The sequence below is a fragment of the Cupressus sempervirens genome, chromosome 5, assembly GCF_028749045.1.
Source record: "Cupressus sempervirens isolate cs-2001-9-10 chromosome 5, ASM2874904v1, whole genome shotgun sequence".
Classification (NCBI taxonomy): domain Eukaryota; kingdom Viridiplantae; phylum Streptophyta; class Pinopsida; order Cupressales; family Cupressaceae; genus Cupressus; species Cupressus sempervirens.
The window spans coordinates 211,999,983-212,022,923 of NC_143122.1; the positions used below are offsets into that span (position 1 = coordinate 211,999,983).

Consider the following 22,941-nt stretch of genomic DNA (forward strand, 5'->3'; position numbering starts at 1 on the left):
CACCCCATAATCATTTATTTATCGAACTCTTATTGAAAACTTACAAAGGTAGGTTTACATGCCAAACCACATCTCATGATCTTTATATTTTAAGCTAATAATATGATTGGTCATCATATACCATTAATATAATATTAAGAGATTGATTAGGCTACACACAACAATAATAAGAATTATTTGGAATTACATAGACTAAGAAAGTGATGAATATTGTTATTCTATTTAAACATGTTTGTATTAGAGCATTCTAGAACCTAATATGATTAATTGAGTTGATCAAGACAAGTTAACAAATACACTATTTGGCTTACATGATTAAGAACTAAAGAAATGTTGGGTATCCTTTGAAAAGGAATAAACACAAGTTTCACTATATTTTCACACAAGAGGCATTACCTAGGGGAGGCATGACCTTGAGGAAATTCATTACAACTATGTTGCTTAATCCTTGGTTGTTACGATTACCATTAAACATCACATAGTAAGGGAAAAAAACAAACTTGGAAAAACTATGTCAACTTTGATTTTTTAACTCTCTTAGCCTAGGAGTCAAATCTTAATCTATGATGTTTCAATCATTCATAGACTTGCTAGATTAAATTTATCCTACTTATTGATCTCCTAAAGCATTAACCCATTTACCAAAAACATGGGGTAGGGTTTGACATGGTATTTTATGAGAAATAATCAATTAAATATGGACACATGAAAATTCAAAAGTGACTCCCAGATTAGATTAGATTTGTGCTTAGTATAAGTGTAAATATGCAAACATGTTAGTCCATTAGGCATAAACAAATTTATTAAAAATCCAACACTTCATCTCATGTAGGTTACTCCCTATTGTCAGATCATCAACTTTTGTGCTATTATTGAGACTTCTAAAAGATCTTGGAAAGGTTAAATTTTTTGGTTTGATTTTTTGTAAATCAACAATTACAAAGCCATTTTTGTAGGAGTTGGCTATATTAGAAACAAAAAGCAAGTGACAAGGCTTTTAAAATTTTGAATTTTAATTTAATTATTAAATTGAAATTAAAAGTCTTTTCATATACCTAGGCTTGACAATTTAACACAAGTTGCATGCATTATTAGAGCAACATACTCCAAGCCACCAATTCTATGAGAGTTAAATATGAGCTATTTCAGGTTACATTGTTAAAACATAAGGAGATTTCTAGTATAAGTTGGAAAGGGGTTAGATTTAATTTCTATTTTTTGGCTCACATATTTTGGGTGTCTTATCATAGTTTTTATGTATTGCTATTATTTTTCCTTTGAAAAGTCCTTACACTCTTTGAATGTATAGGTTACTTTGTTGTAAGTGTAAAGTCCTCTAACAGGGCGAGATGTAGTGCCTACCCCTAGTTCACATTTATGTTATCATTGTTGAACTCTTTTAGGCCAGTTTTATGTTAATGATTAGTAGTATTATTTTGAGATTATCAATTATTGTATCAGATTCAAATGATATATGATGAGATTACTTGATACTATGTACTTTATGTACGTATGATGATTATTATAGTGTTTTTAGTTATTGATGATGATTAGTTGGATGGATTATCATGTGTCTTCTTATGGATACTTACCCCATAGTGCATGTGTATGGTGTGCATATTTGTTTTCTTTATGTATGGCATTTCTGATGTGGTTAAGGAAGGGAGTCGTAGTCACCTACTAGTCAGGATCTACACGATGCACCACTTCCTGCCATTGCCTATTTATCTTAGAATATTGTGTTGGTACATGCATGGATCTTATGCAAGTTGTAGGTACCAGGTATTGACTTCCTTGAATTGCCAAGATGAGCGTAACCTATCGCATTATCTCAATGGTAAGAGGGGAGATAAATTCTTAAGTCCAAATCCTAAACCTTTAAGCCATTTGTCCTAATTGAAAATTAGGACAAGTATCTGAGTCAAGTACCCTCCAAACACGTTGGATGATGTTAATTCATAATTATAATCCTTTAGTTTGATTTTTTATGTGTTTTTCTATGATGGGTTTTCATATATTACTTTATGAATCTTTGATGATTTTTCTATTAATTAAATCTAATTAAAGTATTAAATTAATGATTTAATTTAATGAAAATTTATTATGATATTTTAATATTTAATTATATTTAATTAATTGGGAAATTAATTAAATAAAAAGAATTAAATTTGAAGATAAAAGTTATAAAAATAATTTTAGAACATGATAATATTTATTTAATTTAATAATAATATATTTAGAGTTCATTTTTAAATAAATGCTAAATATTGTTATTATTTCAGTTAATAAATATTTTATTGATTAAATTTCGAAAATAAATTTAAAAAGTGGAAAAGAAATTAAATTATTAAAAAATTTAAGTTTGCATGAGATTAAAATTAATTAATTAAAAGTGAAGTCAAGTAATAATTAAATAAAATTATTTAATAATTCAATAAACGTGCATGGAAGAGATAAAGCAAAAATTAAGGAAAGTTAACTTAGAGTTCAAGTCTCGTGAGCAAGGAGTTCTTTGGGGTGAATGCACAATTAGTGCCCTAATTTTTGGGAGAGAACTCAATATCACAACTTGCGGGTTCATTTTCGAATCAACGGAGAATTTTGGAAGGGAAAAGAATTTTGGAAAGCAGAAGGCTTTAAGAGGAGGGATTTCTCTACAATTGTCTTGAGCGTAGTGATTAGCATTAGAGTCTAGGTAGATGCTTGTGATTTTTTAAACAATTGATTGCGCTCTTTCCTTTCTTGTCTTCATTGTGACCGAGAATTGTTTGTTTGGTTTTCCCTGTGATGAATCTTTCAATATTATATTTTGAATTTATTAGAATGCTTCTGGAAATATCTATGAATACATGGGGGATATAATATTGTGAAAACCTTCTTTTAATAGATATGATTATGGAAAATTAAATAGGGAAAAGGGTTTTGAAATAATATGGAATTTTTAAATAAAAAATTTGAATGGATATTTGTATTTCTCCTATCATACTAAAATTGTAAATGTTTATAAAAAGTATATATTAAAAATTGTAATAAGAGGGGGGTGGGGGCGGGAGGAAGGGTTTGTTTATAACATAATATTTTAAAAAAAAAAAAAATTTTAAAAAAAAATTTTAAAAAAAATTGGGAAGGGGTGGATTTTACTTGCCCCCTTCCCCACTTACCTTATCCTTACCACCAACAACCACACTAGTGCCACAGGGACTGCATCAGTAGGGCTACCGCAGGCCCTGCATCAATAGGAGGCTATGCAGCATCCCCTGCGGCTCTATTTAAAAGTTGACGAGCTTTATTAGAAATGCCTAAGTTATTTTTTAAATTTAATTTTATTTATATTTATAATTTTATATGTTATTTAATTTATAATTAGTATTAATTTTATTAAATAATTTTTATAAATGTTAGTTATTAGATTTATAGTTATTATTAATGATATGTGATCATTTTTATAAATGTTAAATATTAAAATTACAATTATTATTGATTTTATTAATTTTTTAAAGATATTTAATAGATAATTAAATATTAAATTTATTAATTATTAATTATTTTATTGATAATTATTAATTAATTTGATTAAATATTATTTAATTAAGTTAATTGATAATGAAAGTAAATTAATAGAATAGTAAATTCTAATTGATTATTATTGTTAATCTTTAATAGAATTGTAAATTATTCTATCAATAAGAATTATTTTAATGAATTAAATAAATAGATTACCCTTGGATTATTTTAGAAAATTAATTCTAGCTAATAGTGGTAAATTTTGTTTCCTCATCGAATATTAAAATGGGTTAATTGGTGGGGAAAACTAGAAATTTCATCTACCTGATATATATTGAAACAAAAACTAAAACATTACTTGAAACTCAACAATGTGTTTTCTAGATTACAACTGTGGGATTATCTTGTTTCTCTGTGATGCCTATGTTTGGGGTTTGAATGGTCCTAGCGTTGACCAATCTTAGGTTGTTACCAGAGGCTTGAGGGTTATGTGAATGTAATGTTATGATGTTTTGATCTCCATCTTTTTTAACCCAACCATGGTAATGTGATGGTATGCTCTATGATATGTTTGTATCTACTATTTGCTATTGCTTTCTAGTGATCTTGTGTAACACTGAAGTGAATGTATGATTTACTTGACTTAATTGTTTATGAGACCTCAATCAGTTATATTTGGGTTGCTTTCTAGTTGCTTTGATAGGACTGAAGTGTTTGCTATGTTATTGATTATGTCATGTTGTGACATGTTTTACTTTACCATTTTGGGTTGTTGATCAGTATTATTGGGATACTTTCTGATTTCTCGTTGTGATGGATATTGTGATTTATCTTTGATGCTTTCCAGTTGCTCGTAGAGAACTGATGTGATTATTATGTTTATCTTTTGATTTTTAGCTTTATGAGCCTAGAGTAGGTTATCTACTTGTAGTGTCGGGAAGTGGCTTGCAATGGGTGTCGGGGCCTTAAGTGGTTGCTAGGGTAACTCATTGTAAGTTGTTTAATAAGTGAAAACATTACACTAAATGAGAGTAATATGAACCTAATAAGAGTCTTTGTATGTTCTTGCCCATGCCTCGAGTGCTAGTATAGACTAGGATGAGAGTAGAGAGAACGCTTGGTTGTGACCTTGCATTCCATAGTATGCCTTGTCAGTACGAGAGGATACTAGTCGTCACATAGGGATCAATAGGGACCCTGGGGTCCTGAGTGACTGCTAGGGTAACTCCAACGTGATTTGTGTGATGACACTTGCCCACTTACATAGTAGGTTTCCTATATGTCTTGTGTGCCTTTGGATATAGATGTTGACCAATCTTGGAACCCTTTGAGTTAGAATACTTTTAGGATTTCTTGGACTTAGAGAGTATTTTGATATATGGTTTGATATCTTATTTGGGACTTGATACTATCTCCTTAGCATGGTGGGAGTGGGCCATTTAGGTTCCACATAGTCAGGTGGTAGTGTTTTTTTCACTCTTAGCATTGAGATCCGTTCGTAGTCACCGTGGTTAGAGCATTCCTTGTTTGCATTTCCTTTCATTCTATCTATGTATCTTTATGATGGATGGATGTTTCATGTGTGGTGGATGATTGAGCATTCCAAATTTCATTTGCCAAGAGGCATTCAGAAAAAATGTATATTATGGACTTTGGACTTTTTAATTATTCTTTCATGTGGATGTGGTAGTTGTTAGACTTGGTATTAATTAAGTTTAAATGTGACTCAACATCTTGAGATCCTTAAGGAATGTAACTTGTTATGTATGCTTATAGTTGATTGTATGTTATTGCTTCCGCTACTATGTGTTTGATGTGTATGTATTATCTTTCTTGTTAAAAAAACATGTTTGGAAAACTTAGTATAAACTTTAAGTTATTTCTTTTGGATCCCTTGGCGGGGCTTTACATGAGATATAACAATCTGAAAAGATTTTAACAAGGCAAACCCCTCACAGGGTAGATCATTGGATATGGTCAAACATTGTAACCCTAATAGGTTAACTTTATTACTACAATAGTAAAGGTTTGTGGGCGTCATCCCCACCCCAATTTCACCTTCACCTTGAAGGGTTTTTCGGTAACCAAAAACTTTGGGTCATGTGATTACTTTTCATGCACATGAATGATAGATTATATCTATATGTTATTATAATTTGATTATATAAGCTATGCATGCATAAGAAATTGGATATGAGATGGTAAATGTGATGAATGCATTATAGAATTGTTGAAAATTTTAAAGAGTTTAAGATCATGATTCAACCCCAGCCCCCTCCCCTAGTATCTTGGTTTCCAAGTAAGCCTTCCAACAGTCAATGCTAGCATCACTCAACATATACTTCTAGTTCCTTAATCTTCTACTCTTTTTCTTGGTTGATCCTATGCATTTGATCTTCTATTGATTATTCCTTCTAGGCTTCAATACAACTATCTTCTCTACTTAGGTTATGATTAAATGATCACATTATCTTGTCAAGTTCTAACTAATCAAGTGCCCATTGTTTATTCACATAACTCAAACTTTCCTCTAGGTCCTTTTGTTATCTCTTTTTTCTCAAATTGTCTTCATGAATCATCTTGATATGACACTCTACTCAGATAACAACTATCTTATGGGTAAAAGCACAAAGCCCTATCACCGTTTGTGATATCTTGTACCGTTTCAGCCAAAACCCTTTCGGCCGTAACAGATTCGACCGTACACACATGGCGGTTTCGCGCACCTACGTGGCGCATATTGTTTCGACCGAAACCAGTTTGGCCGAAACCCTGAGCCGCAATAAAACTCGGCGCAAACCTCTAGCGGCTATCATTGTTACTGTTGCAGTTCTTGAATGTTTGGAGAGCAGGTTAAGGGTTTCGACCGTAATTGGTTGGTGGTTTTTTCTTCCCCATTTTTTAATAGTTTTTAAACGTATTTTTTAATTAATAGATGTTAATCGTACTTAAAATAGTTGTTTTTGACGTATTTTGTGAGTGAAATGCTTTAAATTATTTATTTTTTAATATGTTTAAATTATTTAAATTATTTTAGATTATTTTAGAATGGTATTTAAATTAATTTGTTAGCAAAAATGTAGTTAAACATGAGATAAAAATGTAAAAAAACATTAATTAAAAGTGTAGAAAAATATTAGAAAAAACATTAGGGTAAAATATAGAAAAACATTAGTTAAAAGTGTAGAAAAACATTAGGTTAAAATATAGAAAAACATTAGGTTAAAATTTAGAAAAACATTAGGTTAAAATATAGAAAAACATTAGGTTAAAATTTAGAAAAACATTAGGTTAAAATATAGAAAAATATTAGGTTATGAGGTAAACATGTGAAAAAATATTAGTAAAAAATGTAGCGAACTTTTAGGGAACATTATTCAGTTTCTAACATAACCTGATGGATCTAGAGGTGAAACAATAATATCTTATGGTGAAATTAATTTTGACATTAAATACACCTTCTAGCATAACCTTATATTAACTACAATCATAACCCATACCACATTCTAACCATAACATAGGCCCTCTACTAACCGAATAAACCACACTTAGATATTGATGATGTTCATTTTAACAACTAGTTATTGTTAGGTAATAATGATTCTTACATTGCCAAATGACACATAACGACCTCCTGATACATTTCTAGGTATTTTTATCCATATATATGTTAAGGGGACCTAGGGACTCCTACTAGGTCATTACGTTTGTTATAGGTTGTAATAGGTATTCATATGTTTACTAGCACATAATAGGTATTGCTAGGTAATAATGAGTCTTACATTACCAAACAACACATTACTTGATCACTTATGTCAACTGCATTTTTCAATATGTTATCCATACATGTGTGTCTTAAGGGGACATAGGAGTCGTAATAGGTCATACTATTTTTTATAGGTTCTAATAAATCTTAATATGTATTATTAAGATATAATAGGTCTTATTAGGTAATGATGATTCTTACATTACCATATGACACATAACGACCTCATGATACATTTTTAGGTATTTTTATCCATATATATGTTAAGGGGACCTAGGGACTCCTACTAGGTCATTACGTTTGTTATAGGTTGTAATAGGTATTCATATGTTTACTAGCACACAATAGGTATTGTTAGGTAATAATGAGTCTTACATTACCAAAAAACACATTACTTGATCACTTATGTCAACTGCATTTTTCAATATGTTATCCATACATGTGTGTCTTAAGGGGACATAGGAGTCGTAATAGGTCATACTATTTTTTATAGGTTCTAATAAATCTTAATATGTATTATTAGGATATAATAGGTCTTATTAGGTAATGATGATTCTTACATTACCAAATGACACATAACGACCTCATGATACATTTTTAGGTATTTTTATCCATATATATGTTAAGGGGACCTAGGGACTCCTACTAGGTCATTACGTCTGTTATAGGTTGTAATAGGTATTCATATGTTTACTAGCACATAATAGGTATTGTTAGGTAATAATGAGTCTTACATTACCAAACAACACATTACTTGATCACTTATGTCAACTACATTTTTCAATACAGTATCCATACATTTGTGTCTTAAGGGGACATAGGAGTCATAATAGGTCATACTATTTTTTATAGGTTCTAATAAATCTTAATATGTATTATTAGGATATAATAGGTCTTATTAGGTAATGATGATTCTTACATTACCAAATGACACATAATGACCTCATGTTACATTTTTAGGTATTTTTATCCATATATATGTTAAGGGGACCTAGGGACTCCTACTAGGTCATTACGTTTGTTATAGGTTGTAATAGGCATTCATATGTTTACTAGCACATAATAGGTATTGTCAAGTAATAATGAGTCTTACATTACCAAACAACACATTACTTGATCACTTATGTCAACTGCGTTTTTCAATATGTTATCCATACATGTGTGTCTTAAGGGGACATAGGAGTCGTAATACGTCATACTATTTTTTATAGGTTCTAATAAATCTTAGTATGTATTATTAGGATATAATAGGTCTTATTAGGTAATGATGATTCTTACATTACCAAATGACACATAACGACCTCATGATACATTTTTAGGTATTTTTATCCATATATATGTTAAGGGGACCTAGGGACTCCTACTAGGTCATTACGTCTGTTATAGGTTGTAATAGGTATTCATATGTTTACTAGCACATAATAGGTATTTTTAGGTAATAATGAGTCTGACATTACCAAACAACAGATTAAGATCACTTATGTCAACTGCGTTTTTCAATACATTATCCATACATGTGTGTCTTAAGGGGACATACGAGTCGTAATAGGTCATACTATTTTTTTTAGGTTCTAATAAATCTTAACATGTATTATTAGGATATAATAGGTCTTATTAGGTAATGATGATTCTTACATTATCAAATGACACATAACGACCTCATGATACATTTCTAGGTATTTTTATCCATATATATGTTAAGGGGACCTAGGGACTCCTACTAGGTCATTACGTCTGTTATAGGTTGTAATAGGTATTCATATGTTTACTAGCACCTAATAGGTATTGTCAGGTAATAATGAGTCTTACATTACGGGTATGTGCAGGATCATGGTGTGCCAAAAAGTGGCGATGTGAAAAAAAGAGAGTTTGAAGACGCTTAAAAGCGCTTCAAAATCCGCTCTGACTTTTTTTTACCTATCCAGGAACCAAACCTGGAAGGTTAAGCCGAGCCTTATCAGATATCCGATTTTAAATCCAGTATCCAACTAATAATTAAAATCATATAATAGTATGATATATTATTTAATATTATTATTATTGATATAAAATAATATTATTATTATTAAATAATATATCATACTATTATATAATAATATTATTATTATTATTTAATATTATTATTATTATAATTATTATACTATAATATAATAATATTATTATAATTACTATTATACTATAATATAATAATAATATTATTATAATAATTATTATACTATAATATAATAATAATATTATTATTATATTATAATCGTATAATATTATATTATAATAATATAATATAATATTTCATACATTATAATATATAGTAATGTAATATAATATATATATATAATATAATATAATAATAAAAAGTAATATCTTATAATATAATATATAATAAAACAGTATAATATATTATAAATTATAATAATATAGTATAATAATAATGTTTTATATTATAATATATAGTAAATTAATATAATAAATATAAAATATAATATAAAAATATATAAAATGTAATATATATGTTATATTATATATATTATAATATCAGATATCCGATATAATATCAGATATCTGATACCTGTGCATGGATTAAACACAAAATCATAGACCCGCGGCCCTTATTTTCACGTGAATTTGGGCCAGTCAGATCGGATATCAGATAATAAATCGAATATCAGATAGCAAATCGGATATCAGATATCAGGTATGTTCCCCCCCCCCGACTCATTTTTAACCTAAATTTAATAGATTTTAACAAGATTTTGTTTGTTTTAGTTGAATCTAGGGTTTTTTTGACAAAAATGGTTAAAATTTAGATTTTTTTTAAATATATATTACGTTTTGCAATTCAATAGGAATGGCTGATCAAAATGATGACACTGAGGCAGGGAATAATATTCCTCGCAACCCACCACCAAACGATCCAATATCCCCACAAAACCGTCCACCAAATGATCCTCTACCTCCTCAAAACCCTCCTCGAATCGAGGATTTGATAAATGAAAATCTCACTGAGCTGAGAGGTTTGCATAGAACATACAATAATGTACCTGCACTGGCTCCTATGTTATCCACGTTAAACACCATAGTGGATAACATTGAAACTCTTACAAACCAACAAAATGCCGCTCTTCGTCAGCGTGATGAAATGCACCAGATGTTTGATGATGGTTTGGATTATGATGAGGTCGCAGCCCTCAACATAACCAAAGACGATTTGGCAAGCGTTTTTGCTAACCCAAAAACGGGTATACCAGTTGACCCAAAAAAAACCAAACTATCGATTAAATGGTGCGCAAATGACACCATACGTGCAAATTTTTGAGACCGTTGGTGGATGGTCTTTGATATCCCTCCACATGGCAATTTAGACATACCATTTTATTTCCTTAAAAAAATATATGCAGAATTTGTGTTGAAACTTAAAGTGAACTATTGGAGCATGAATTCCAACATGGGCTTAGGACTAGGAGCTCCTCAGGATAGACCCTCTTCCCAGTGGAAGAAACTTGGCACTTTTGTCCCCCCCCCTGATATCTCCCCTCCTCCTCGAGTGTAGCATCCAGATATTATGGCAGAGGCTAACTCTTAGACCATCAGAGCCATTCATAAGCTGAGTAGCCTAATGATATCTCAGGCTAGGTCAGTCTTGCCTCCTCGTGTTGATGATGTTGGTGCCAGTTCATCATCAGCTAGCTCATCACACGTTTGTGTGCCTCACACTTTCATTACATGCAAGAATATTTTCCTGGGTCACATAGGTGATCTTCCTGAGTATCACTTTGTATTAGACGAGGATACACCAGACGCACGTGCAGAGGCTACAGACCCTAATGCGAGAGAGGAGGGGAATGTAGAGGCATGGACTCCTTTGGTGTCGGTACGTGTATACATTTTTTTGTTATGACATATGTGATTTAAAGTTAATTTTTATAATAGAGTAATTTTAATTTTTAAGCCATACTGACTTTTACATGTATGTGATCTTCATTCATGTTTAGTTGATGACCGAGGAGGAGCTCAGACAGATAGATGATGCTACACTCTCGGCCATTTCATTTGGCCTTGAGACATCTACGGTACATTATGTTGTGTTCGCATTTCTTTTTTCTATTTGATATTGTAGCATATATGGTTGCTAATCTTTCTTTTATCTTGCAGATACCACCTACCCCGGGGGGACAAAGTGCGGGGGGTGAGCCAGCATGCATTGACAAAGGAAAGGTAATTAGATGTTTTCTAATTGATTAAATATTGATGCATTCTTGTAAAATGTTTGTGGTAATCTCATTTAATTACATTATTTATTGTATATAGGGTGTGGCTACTGGCGATGAGCCTGTACAAATTCGGCGTCCTAGATCATTAGGGATTTTCATTCGCACAGAGAGCCCCATTGTATGTATAAGTATCATTTATTTTTTATTTTTTTAATTGATGCAAAGGAAAGTATGATTGTTGTTCTATACAATTTCTATGATTTTTTCCGTACCAATAATGATTCATGTCTTGCATATGTTCATTACAACTTAAATAGGCTTATATGCACCTGTCCAACCGACCAAGTTTGTTACAAAGGTTTATTTAATCAAACAAATACCAAATTACTACTTTCCCTCCAAAACTAATATGACCATTTGAATTTGAAATTCAAATTTCAAACTATAGTTTTTATGCATTCCCTAACTTTCTAAACTATTCCATTGACTCAAAATTGGTCATATGGATTTATTAAATGCAACTAAGTAAATTTCCAAAAAATTGAAGTTTTTATTATTTTTTCTCCAAACCACCAAACACTCTGATCTCCCCCTTTCAACTGAGATCACATATGACATATATAAAGGTCTACATGACCGTTGGAACAACCATATAGGCGTTCCCAACCATAAAACAAACAAACAACCACTTTTTGCTAATACTGTTTAGACTCTAAATACCCTATTCTAAGGCCTTTTGGTCCCATGGAGTCACTTGGTTTATAACCACACCAAAATGCTTGTGGGCCTTACATGTGCCTTTATTACAAAACATAGACCAACTTGTAAAATATGGACCAAACCTTTATTCCAACTTCCTAATCTACTTGAATCCTTGCTTTCATGGAGTGGCAAGGTGTCCGGCAACAAAGATACTTGTTCCCCCCTGCCACATAGGTTAGGTGCCCTGCACCACCTTTCCTCTCTCTCATTCTGAACACTAGTCCACCAAGTGAGTGATGTTCCTCTCAGTCTTGTTGTTGCTACTTTTACCTTCTTATCTGCCTCTATGTCTTCAAGATCAAAGTAGTTCTCAAGGGCCTCTATCCACCCTAGCACTTCTTCACTATCCATTTTACCCTGGTATATTGGAAAATCAATATGGTTCTTCCCACCATTACCTTGTACTGCCTTAATGATTCTCATAAATCTCCTTTCTTCAGGATCATCTGTTGTCTCATGCTCTTGCCTTGCATTACCAACCTCTTCTTCTTCATGGTTCTCTCCATGATTTCTTCCTCTAACCTCTTCTCCTCTAGGTTCTTGCCTTTCCTTTTCTAAGGATTCTATCCTTGCAATAAGCTTCAGCCTCTCTCTTCTCATCTGTCTTTCTTCCCTCACTCTAGATGCTTCAAGTTCTCTCCTCTCTCTTTTCTCTTTTGCCAACTCTTCTCTCAATTCTTCAAGTTCTCTAGCCATTTGATTTTTAGGAGGCATTTTCACAACAAGTTTTCTTCCTTCCCAAGGGCCAACTCACTAATTCTCTTTCTTTCCTCACCAAGAAATCTCTGGACACCACTTATGTACCTTTCAACTCTGGGACACACAAGGAGGAATTAGACACACCAAGGCTTCAACAAAGGGACCAACACACTAAGGATTTTCAAGATTATAGGTCTTGGTCACACTCCTAAACACCCAAACTTCAAAACCCTCCTTAAAATGGCTTAAAAACCAGGGCCTGCTTGTTCAAACTCCAAAACTCAATTCTAGAACGTTTTGACTTGTCTAATGACAAGATATGATCATGACAACCTACATGAACCTATCAAATGATACATCTACCATATGAAATCCTAAAATCCTATCTCATGCCCAATTACAACTTTCTTCCACATATGAGTCCAACATTATAACTTTGTATGCTTCCATGAGCCATAATTGGTGCAAGGATTGCCCAATTGACTTCAAGAGATGTTCCATGACCTCTGTAATGCCTTGGATCTTCAATGTTCCCCTGATGAGCATGGGATGCTCTTGCATCACTTATCTTCATAAATAAATTCAAAACTAATTTTTCGTGATATTAACAACTACTATTTTGTATCTCATAGGAGACTCCTAGTGCACATGAGGTTCGACGGGACAGTTATGTAAATTTGATGACGCGGCCACTCATTCCTGAGGAGGAGCCTACAATAGTAAGTTGTAGTTTGAATTCATGATTAAATATGCTATAAATTTAGCATGCTATGAATTATAATGTTATAGTTTAAATTGTAGATTCATCTGACAAAGGTATTTGAACATATACAGCCCACAATCACAGAGGTACCAGCATTGCCGAGGGCATACGAGAGGACTCCTGACCGACGCAGGAGGTCGACGAGAGAGGTATTTATTATGAAATTTTGATAGTATTAATCTCCAATACGGAAAAGATCATTATGCATTTGATTAATTCAATGTTAGATACGTAGAATCATATAAATTTAGTAGTCTAACTTTGGGTTTTCCTTTTTTGTTTATGTAGGAGGCATCCGATCCACCTAGTGCAGCGAAGAGGCTGCATTTTGATCATCCACCAGCACCCTAGGATAGTATAGTTTTCGTAGGATGCATCATGAGACATTTTGAGATGGCATATGCCACATTGTATATAGAAACATTGATATTATACACATTCTGGTGGCAGGATCAGCCACATTTTGTATATGGATCTATGTATTTTGATATATATATATATATTTGAGTACTTTGTCTATGGATACATGATCTTTGATATATATTTGTGTAAAATTTTGTCTATGGATACATGTATTTTGATATATATTTTTATCATTTACATGCACAATGATATACATATTAATTTAGTATCTAGTATTGTTCAATTTATCGTGGATCATGTGTCATGCCCTAAATTTTACTAGTAAAAACACAACAATTTTAATTTTTTTTTAAGCTTATGAAGTCACATAAGAAATTACATATTGTAAAACAAGGTTATCATTGAATAGGAGTTCAAGACTCATTTGAATAGTGTGAAGGTGTTAACATTTTAGTCACAGGTGGTTTTCAAATAGATTGGATGACAGTCTAGTTCAAGTTAGCGTCACGAGTCAAATGAGCAAGTTCAAGATACAACACTCATAAATTAGTGAGGTAATTCATATCCTAACAAGCCTCTGATACTAATATTCTATTAGGGTTTGTCAGTTGTATCATATGGACTAGGTCGTGATTCTAGCATGTAAGGGAAGGGGATCAGAATTACTTATTATCCTCATTACCAATGTACACACATTCATTAATCATTACAATATATATTAATGTGACAATTAGTATATTACTATATCCTCATTATCTATCAACATTGCTTCCTCACCAAATTATTGAGTGCACAACAAGATTGTAAGCAATCTACTAAGTTTTAAATTTATACAATCAATGGTATCACATAACATCTATGGATTGTTATTATCAACTAGGCATTTACAATATCACAAGGAGAAAACTTTCTTTCACATTTTCAAATGATAACAATGATGTCAAAGCAAATCTGTGACTCATACCAATGCTTTCATAACAATATAAACTCCAAATGAAACATGCATATGCAACCTTATCAATATTTTCTTCTACACGTACATTAGGTAACAATGATACAATCTCCTTCCATCACAATGGGGCAACATAAGGGACTTTTCAAAATCATAAGGAACATGGACATTGAAAGATATGGACAATGAGTAGCATGAACATTGTCCAACATGATCGTTGAGAACATGAACAAGCTAGTGAAGCCTCCTTCACAAATGAGGGCACAATGTCAAGTTTTCTCATCCAACATCAATCTGCAAGATGATCATTCCAAGCCATTTCCATTGCTCCCTTGGACACAAATATGCATATGCAACACAACAAAATAACAAGGACCATGGGTGCTTTCCACCCAACCATAGGCCTCAAAGAGACCACCCCCGCGCTAGGGAACAAGGCTCAAACTGGGATACATATACAATCTTTCAATGCATAAACATTACATTTCAAACTTGAACAATTTCCCCCCAAGACTATTTCACAATGGCTTCACAGATGGAACCATAAACATAGGGTGAAGGTGTGTTCTAAAATGGAGACTTTCCATACCAAACCATATTTGCAATAAACAATTTTCATGCCCTCTCGGGGCTATCATAATTCACCAAATTTCATGCCCTCTCAGGGCTATCATAAATGAACCATTTAATGCCCTCTTGGGGCCTCCACATTTCCTCCTCCAAACCCACTACCATCAGTTGTAACTCCTCAAACTTCCTTTCTACACCATACTTTCCTTATCACCCCCAGCAAGATATGAAATGTTATGGCATACAATGGAGCCCATACTCCAAGGTTCTCAATACATTTTTCAAACCCAAATTAAGCCCTTCACCCTGGACTTCTCTTCCCTTCCCACAAGGGTGAGTGTAAGTCCCAATCCCATAACAATACTCAAGCACAAAACAAGAAAAAAAAACCAAGTAGAAATAAAACAAGAAATTTTGGCAAACACCCCACTAGTTTGGCCAAGACCCTCTAATAAAGCCTTCCCACTAACTTATTTTAGCAAAAACACTAGGCCACTCCATCCTTATGAACTTGTCTCCTCTAACGGTTCATCAATAGCCCTCACGAGCTCTGAGTTATGACCCTCGAAGGATCAACCTCAAAATGCACTTAGAGCACCTTGAAGACTCCTCGGTACGGGGTGGCCGCAAATGATGGATGGTCTTCGTGGCCAGAACAAAGGTGTGACTAGGGTTCACCTGCTCATCTGGAGCTAATGGGACTGATGATTCGATGCCAAGATCAGCGGTTTCAAAGTTACGCTGTGGTGCACCTATGAACTGAGGCACACTGCAAGTTTTGGCATCGAGCGAGATCATTGTGCTGAATCCAAACGGAATGTGATGTCTCAAAAATGAGATAGGTTATTTTAGGCCTTAGGATCACCGTCCTGTAGCATTTGACAGTTTGTCGATAGCCCTCACGAGCTCTGAGTTATGACCCTCGAAGGATCGACCTCAAAATGAACTTAGAGCACCTTGAAGACTCCTCGGTACGGGGTGGCCGCAAATGATGGATGGTCTACGTGGCCAGAACAAGGGTGTAACTAGGGTTCAACCGCCCATTTGGAGCTAATGGCACTGACGATTCAATGCCAAGATCAGCGGTTTCAAAGTTACGTTGTGGTGCACCTATGAACTGAGGCACACTGCGAGTTTTGGCATCGAGCGAGATCATTGTGCTGAATCCAAACGAAATGTGATCTCTCAAAAATGAGATAGGTTATTTTAGGCCTTAGGATCACCGTCCTATAGCATTTGATAGTTCATCGATAGCCCTCACGAGCTCTGAGTTATGACCCTCAAAAGATCGACCTCAAAATGCACTTAGAGCACCTTGGAGACTCCTCGGTACGGGGTGGCCGCAAATGATGGATGGTCTTCGTGGCTAGAACAAGGGTGTGACTAGGGTTCACCCATCCATCTGGAGCTAATGGCACTGACGATTCGATGCCAAGATCAACGGTTTCAAAGTTACGCTGTGGTGCACCTATGAACTAAGGCACACTGCGAGTTTTGGCATCGAGCGAGATCGTTGTGCTGAATCCAAACAGAATGTGATCTCTCAAAAATGAGATAGGTTATCTTAGACCTCAGGATCATCATCCTATAGCATTTGATAGTTCATCAATAGCCCTCACAAGCTTTGAGTTATGACCCTTGAAAGATCGACCTCCAAATGCACTTAGAGCACCTTGGAGACTCCTCGGTACGAGGTGGCCGCAAATGATGGATGATTGTTTGAAGACTACTCCATGTGTCACTATCTTTCTTGGAAAAAAATTGCTTTTGAACATCAAGCTTGCAATATTATCAATTATTGTCAAACTTTTTCAACCAAGTCAAAATGTCAAATGCAAATATTTGTTTGCATTTTTTGCTAAGGGGAGTTTCATAAATTGACTTTGATTTTCTATGTCTCTAGTGCTTGAACATACTTAAAATGGCTCTTTGGTCTTAGAGCTATTGTATTTTCTAACTTCATGGTCTATGATATGCATACTAAGAATTTCTTTCACTAAATGGTTTCCTTGATCTATTGACTACACTTAAATTTGTTCACTTGTCATCTCTCTTTCTATATGTTCAATACAAAGAGCTAGAAGAGACAAATAATCTTTCTTACCTTCATCTCTCTAAGCACATGATAGAAATCAATTCTAAACTTGAGAAAAGGTTAGAAGAGAATATTGCATTCTTAAATTAATCTCCCTTAAGACCTTTACATACACACGGGGCATTCTTAAATTAATCTCCATGGAAGAAAATTTCATAAAACTAAAGATTCCATAGTGTTGAAACATAAAATCCAAGATCTCATTTATGATGGGATTGTTGATACCTCTAATGACTCATCCACTCATAGCCTTCATATCCAACTTCATATCATGTCAGTATGCATGTGCTATCTTGCTTATTGGCTTTAATTGCTTATCCTACATGCTATCTTCTTTCATGGATTTTATGGCTTATCCCAAATGTGCTTCATACAACTTTTCAATATGAAAGTCTTTCAAAAAATTATACAATATTATGACTCTTTATGCTTTCAAATGCTATGATTGGTTGTAGAATGGAAGAAATCAAGTATTCTAATTGTTCATCCGTACTTTATGGATTTTTCTTATTTGATTAGTTTGATAAAAATAGTTTTAATAATCATAATGTTAGCTTTATGTCAAATAAGGAAAAAACCAAATTTGTAATAAGATATCCGCATGCAATTATCTTTCATATAGTTATAAATGCTCTTAAAATTGTCGTTATAGCCTTGTATCACATGCAAATATGATTTGGAAGAACTTGTTCAATATCTTCCTCTTATAATTCCTTACAAAGAACCTACCAAAATACAAAAACCATATACAAAAAACTACACATTTTACATCATAATACATCATAAATTTTAGAAATTCTCCCCAATACCACCCCCCTCCAACTCTTCATGATGTACCTACATTCCAATATCATACAAAAATTAGTAACTTATTGTATTAAACAAGATAATCATCAATTCATTAAATCGTTATGAAGAAAATAACATAAGAAGTATATATACCTAGTCAAGTATTCCAATAGGGTCCTCTCTCTGTTTTAGGGTCTCCAACAAGGCTTCATGATCAGCATTAGCAATAGTAAAAAGTTCTTTTACTTTTGGTCTTCCTTGATGCTTCAATAACTTTACATTTGTTGCTATAATAAGATGCGAATATATGAGAATTACTTTGTGCTTCTGATAGTCTTCGAATGCAGGAATTCCGTTCCTTCTAAGCATGTATGTCCGCAGCCATGTTCCAGCAAAAACCACTGAACCAGTAGGATACGTGAATCCATCATCATCTGTGATCGGTTGTGCAAGTTTTTGTTTTCCTCTTACACAACGTGCTAACCAATAATCGGATTTCTCATCATTCCCCTGTGGTGCAACCAATGCAAAGACATGTCCTGGCTGAAGTAGATCTGATAGATGATTATGCTCAAGTGAACTTTCCATGTCATCATTTTTGATAGAGGGTATGATAGACAATGGAGAAGATAATGTGGAGCCCATGTGTCCACCCACTCACTTGACTCACAGTGATCCCAATCACACTGAAAACAAGTACGACAAAAACAAGCTAGTTGTCGTCTCCACATGGTCCATGTACTAGAATTAGAGCTCCGAAATGAATGCATTTTTGATGAGTCTGTCACTGTAGCACAATCTGATCTATCACCTATGGACCCTTCCTCAACCAACCAAAAGAACCTGCGTACCACTGAATTAAGAGTCCCCCCCTGTGATAATGCTAAACTACACCAATCAACAATGCTACAAGCATCAGGAAGCTCTGTTGTTGAAATCTTTAGTTGCTCCTTAACTAGAGCTCTCTTCACACATGCCCCTGCTCCATCATGTTCCCCTTTTCCATGGTCAGACTCAAAAAAACTCCAAATATGAGGCACCCCTCTCTCTACGTGCATCCTACACAACCAATAAAACATGCGAGCATTCTTGAATTGACCTGTACAGTTATATGACCAAATGATATGTCTATCCATAGCAATTGCATGCTCATGTAAGAAATAAAAAAAAATTCTCGAAACAATGTTGCACAAACTCGTGAGAGTGAGATGTATCATCACTCATATAAAAATGATACTCTCTAATAATCTTTCGATTATCTTCCGCACTATCAGGGGCATGTCTATATGTTATGTGAACAAAAATTGCAATCTGAATAGAGTTGTAATACTAAGATTATGTCTCATTTTGAGGTTGCAATGTGTAGTTCTCAGCAAAATCAACAACTGATATAATAGTGCCAATGGAAAAAGTCTCCTTACACATTCTAAATTGTTGATCCAACCACTAAGACCTGTGACTATGTCTTGCATACTTGTAAAAAAGATTTTCCTTGAAATTTCAAATAAAATTAGCCACATTGATATCTTTTCCAACCAATTCAAATCTAGAGCTCTCACTCCCACTCTTCAATGTGTATTTCACCATTTCATAGACCCTTTTTTTCACTATTGTCTTTCCAAGATCTTGTTCACACCCCTCATGGAAACATGTGTCAAACTTGGATAAGCCACCACATTCTGAACACTTCTCATTTAAGCAAGCATTTTTATAAAAGGAACAACCATCAACTCTACGACATAAGAGTTGATCTAACAAGTCTCTTGATGATTTTGGAAGCCCACTAGCCCCACAATCCTCCAACATTTCTTTACTATGCAAAGTAGAACGAATGGAGCATAATAGTTCATGGTGCATAGAAAAATCAACATGATATTTGCAACAACATGTATTTTGAATTTTGAGTGGCACACAATAAAATGGCTTCAAAGATTCAAAAGCCCTTTGTGATATATGAACACTTGGATGACTCTCTCTAAATTATTTGAACAACATAGTTTGACTTACCTCCAAATAGTGTTTAGGATGTGGTGTGCGGTCTCTGATGCCAATTCTCAACTTTAAGACATCTTTAGCATTGGGTGATACTCGTGAGTTAGAGTGCCAAAATTGTATAATTTATTCCTTCACATCGTCGGATAGCTTCTTATCAAAACGTGGAAGTCTCCCACCAAATGCCCATGTTTCATTTTGAAGAGGATCATCAATTTTCTCTCATCGACTAAGTGCTCTTGTCAAAGTAGTATGATTTAGATTCAAATGAATACAAGTTTGTCTCATATATCTACCCTTTCTCAAATGATGACTTACCAAAGAGGTTGTAATAACCCTTCGAGCAACTCTATTATCCTTCTCTCTGCTATTTTTTCCAACGCTATTGAGAGCACTGAAAAGATTCTTCACAATAATGGTATTTCTTTCCAACTTTTTATTGACACGAATTTTCAATTTGGAAAGCATAGGTCTCATCTTTTGCATCTTTAATAAGTGCATGAAAAGCTGACATTGCTCTACCATTGTCTTGTTGCCGAAAAATATCTGATATAGTCTTAAAGCCCATAACCGAATGGTTCTTTCTGATTTTTTTCCTTCCAAACTAGTCATAATCATTTCATCAATTTCAATTATCCATTTTGGTGTTTTAGAACCTTCATGTCAATTATAATTAGGAGATATGTAAGGTTCTTGTGCATTAAGTTCCTGCGCATTGTCATCTTCAACATGGTCAATTATGCAATTTGGATTATGACTTGGTGGCATTTCTTCTTCAAATTTTTCAATCTCTACATTTTAAATTTCTGCATTATCATTTTCAATAGGTACATTTTCATTCCCCAACTGTACATTTTCATTATCTGACTCTATGATTTCACCTTCTATTAATTCATCGTCAACTTGATTGATATTTAGCATACCTTGTCTTTTTTTTCGGTGTTTCATTTTGTCCTTTTTCCTATATGCTACAATGTCTTCATTGGATATCTTCCTTTTACATTTATTCTTTCCATGACTGCTGCTCCCCATTCAAATGACAAATTCGAACACCTAAGGTTATATTTTCAAATTCTTTTCGATTGGTTGGGCCCCAAAACACGACTTTTCATAAATCTCGTGAAAAAAGAGGTAAAAAAGTAATGTTGTCGAGTCTGTAGGGACAGTCAAATATTTGAAATTGATGCCAGTATAATCGGATATCTGATAATAGATCAGATATCCGATCCAGGATCGGATATCTGATAATAGATCGGATATCCGATCCAGGATCGGATATCCAATATAGCAAAAGGACTTTTGGGGGGAAAACTTGCTAAGGTTTCCCTCCTTTGCCACAATAATATTAATATTATGAAAATATTTGGAGGCAAACAACTTTAATTTATAACTAAGTTAATAGTATATTAGTATTAGTATAAAATATCAATAATATTAATATAAAATAGTATTAATATACCTATAGTATCAATATTATTATTATACCTATAATAGTATTAATATTAATAATATAGATATAATAGTGTAAATACATAGTGTTTATTTATATTAAGCTACAATATATAGTATTAATATATATTATTATTATAGCTATAATAGTATTATTACTATTACTATACATATAATAATATTAATATTTAGTGTTTAGTTATATTATAATTATTATCCTAAAATAGTATAAATAGTATATCCTAAAATATTACGTTATATATACTAAAATATTAAGTTATTATATAGATATATTAATAACATATATATTAATATAATAATATTTATAATATATGTTATATTTAATAAAAATATTACGTTGTTATATATATATTATATTATTATACATATTAATATAATAATATATAATACAAAGAGGGTCATCATTTAATGGCTCAAAGAGGGTCATAGGTCACCCTATGACCCCCTTTGACCCATATGAACGACTCGACTATGTCCCTAGGGGTCCTAGGACCCCTAGGGACATACGTCGTCATTTAATGGATCAAAGGGGGTCATAGGTCACCTTATGACCCCCTTTGACTCATATGAACGATTCAAATATGTCCCTAGGACCCCTAGGGACATATGTTATCAATTAATGGGTTAAAGAGGGTCATAGGTCACCCTATGACACCCTTAGACCCATATTACCCATTCAAATATGTCCCTTGGGGTCCAAGGACCCCTATGGACATATGTCATCGTTTAATGGGTCAAAGAGTTTCATAGCTCACCCTATGACCCCCTTTGACCGATAATACCCATTCGAATATGTCCCTAAGGGTCCTAGGACCCCTCGAGACATATGTCGTCGTTTAATGAGTCAAAGGGGGTCATAAGTCACCCTATGACCCCCTTTGACCCATATTACCCATTCAAATAAGTCCCTAGGGGTCCTATGACCCCTAGAGACATATATCGTCATTTAATGGGTCAAAGAGGGTCATAGGTCACCCTATGACCCCCTTTGAACCATATTACCCATTC

General features: G+C 33.5%; 1 pseudogene; it reads left to right on the top strand.

Annotated features, from left to right (window-relative positions):
* Nucleotides 1–6,213: 6,213 nt before the first annotated feature.
* The window catches only part of LOC149555174 (uncharacterized), a 52,528-nt pseudogene continuing 35,800 nt past the window's right edge, over nt 6,214–22,941 (top strand).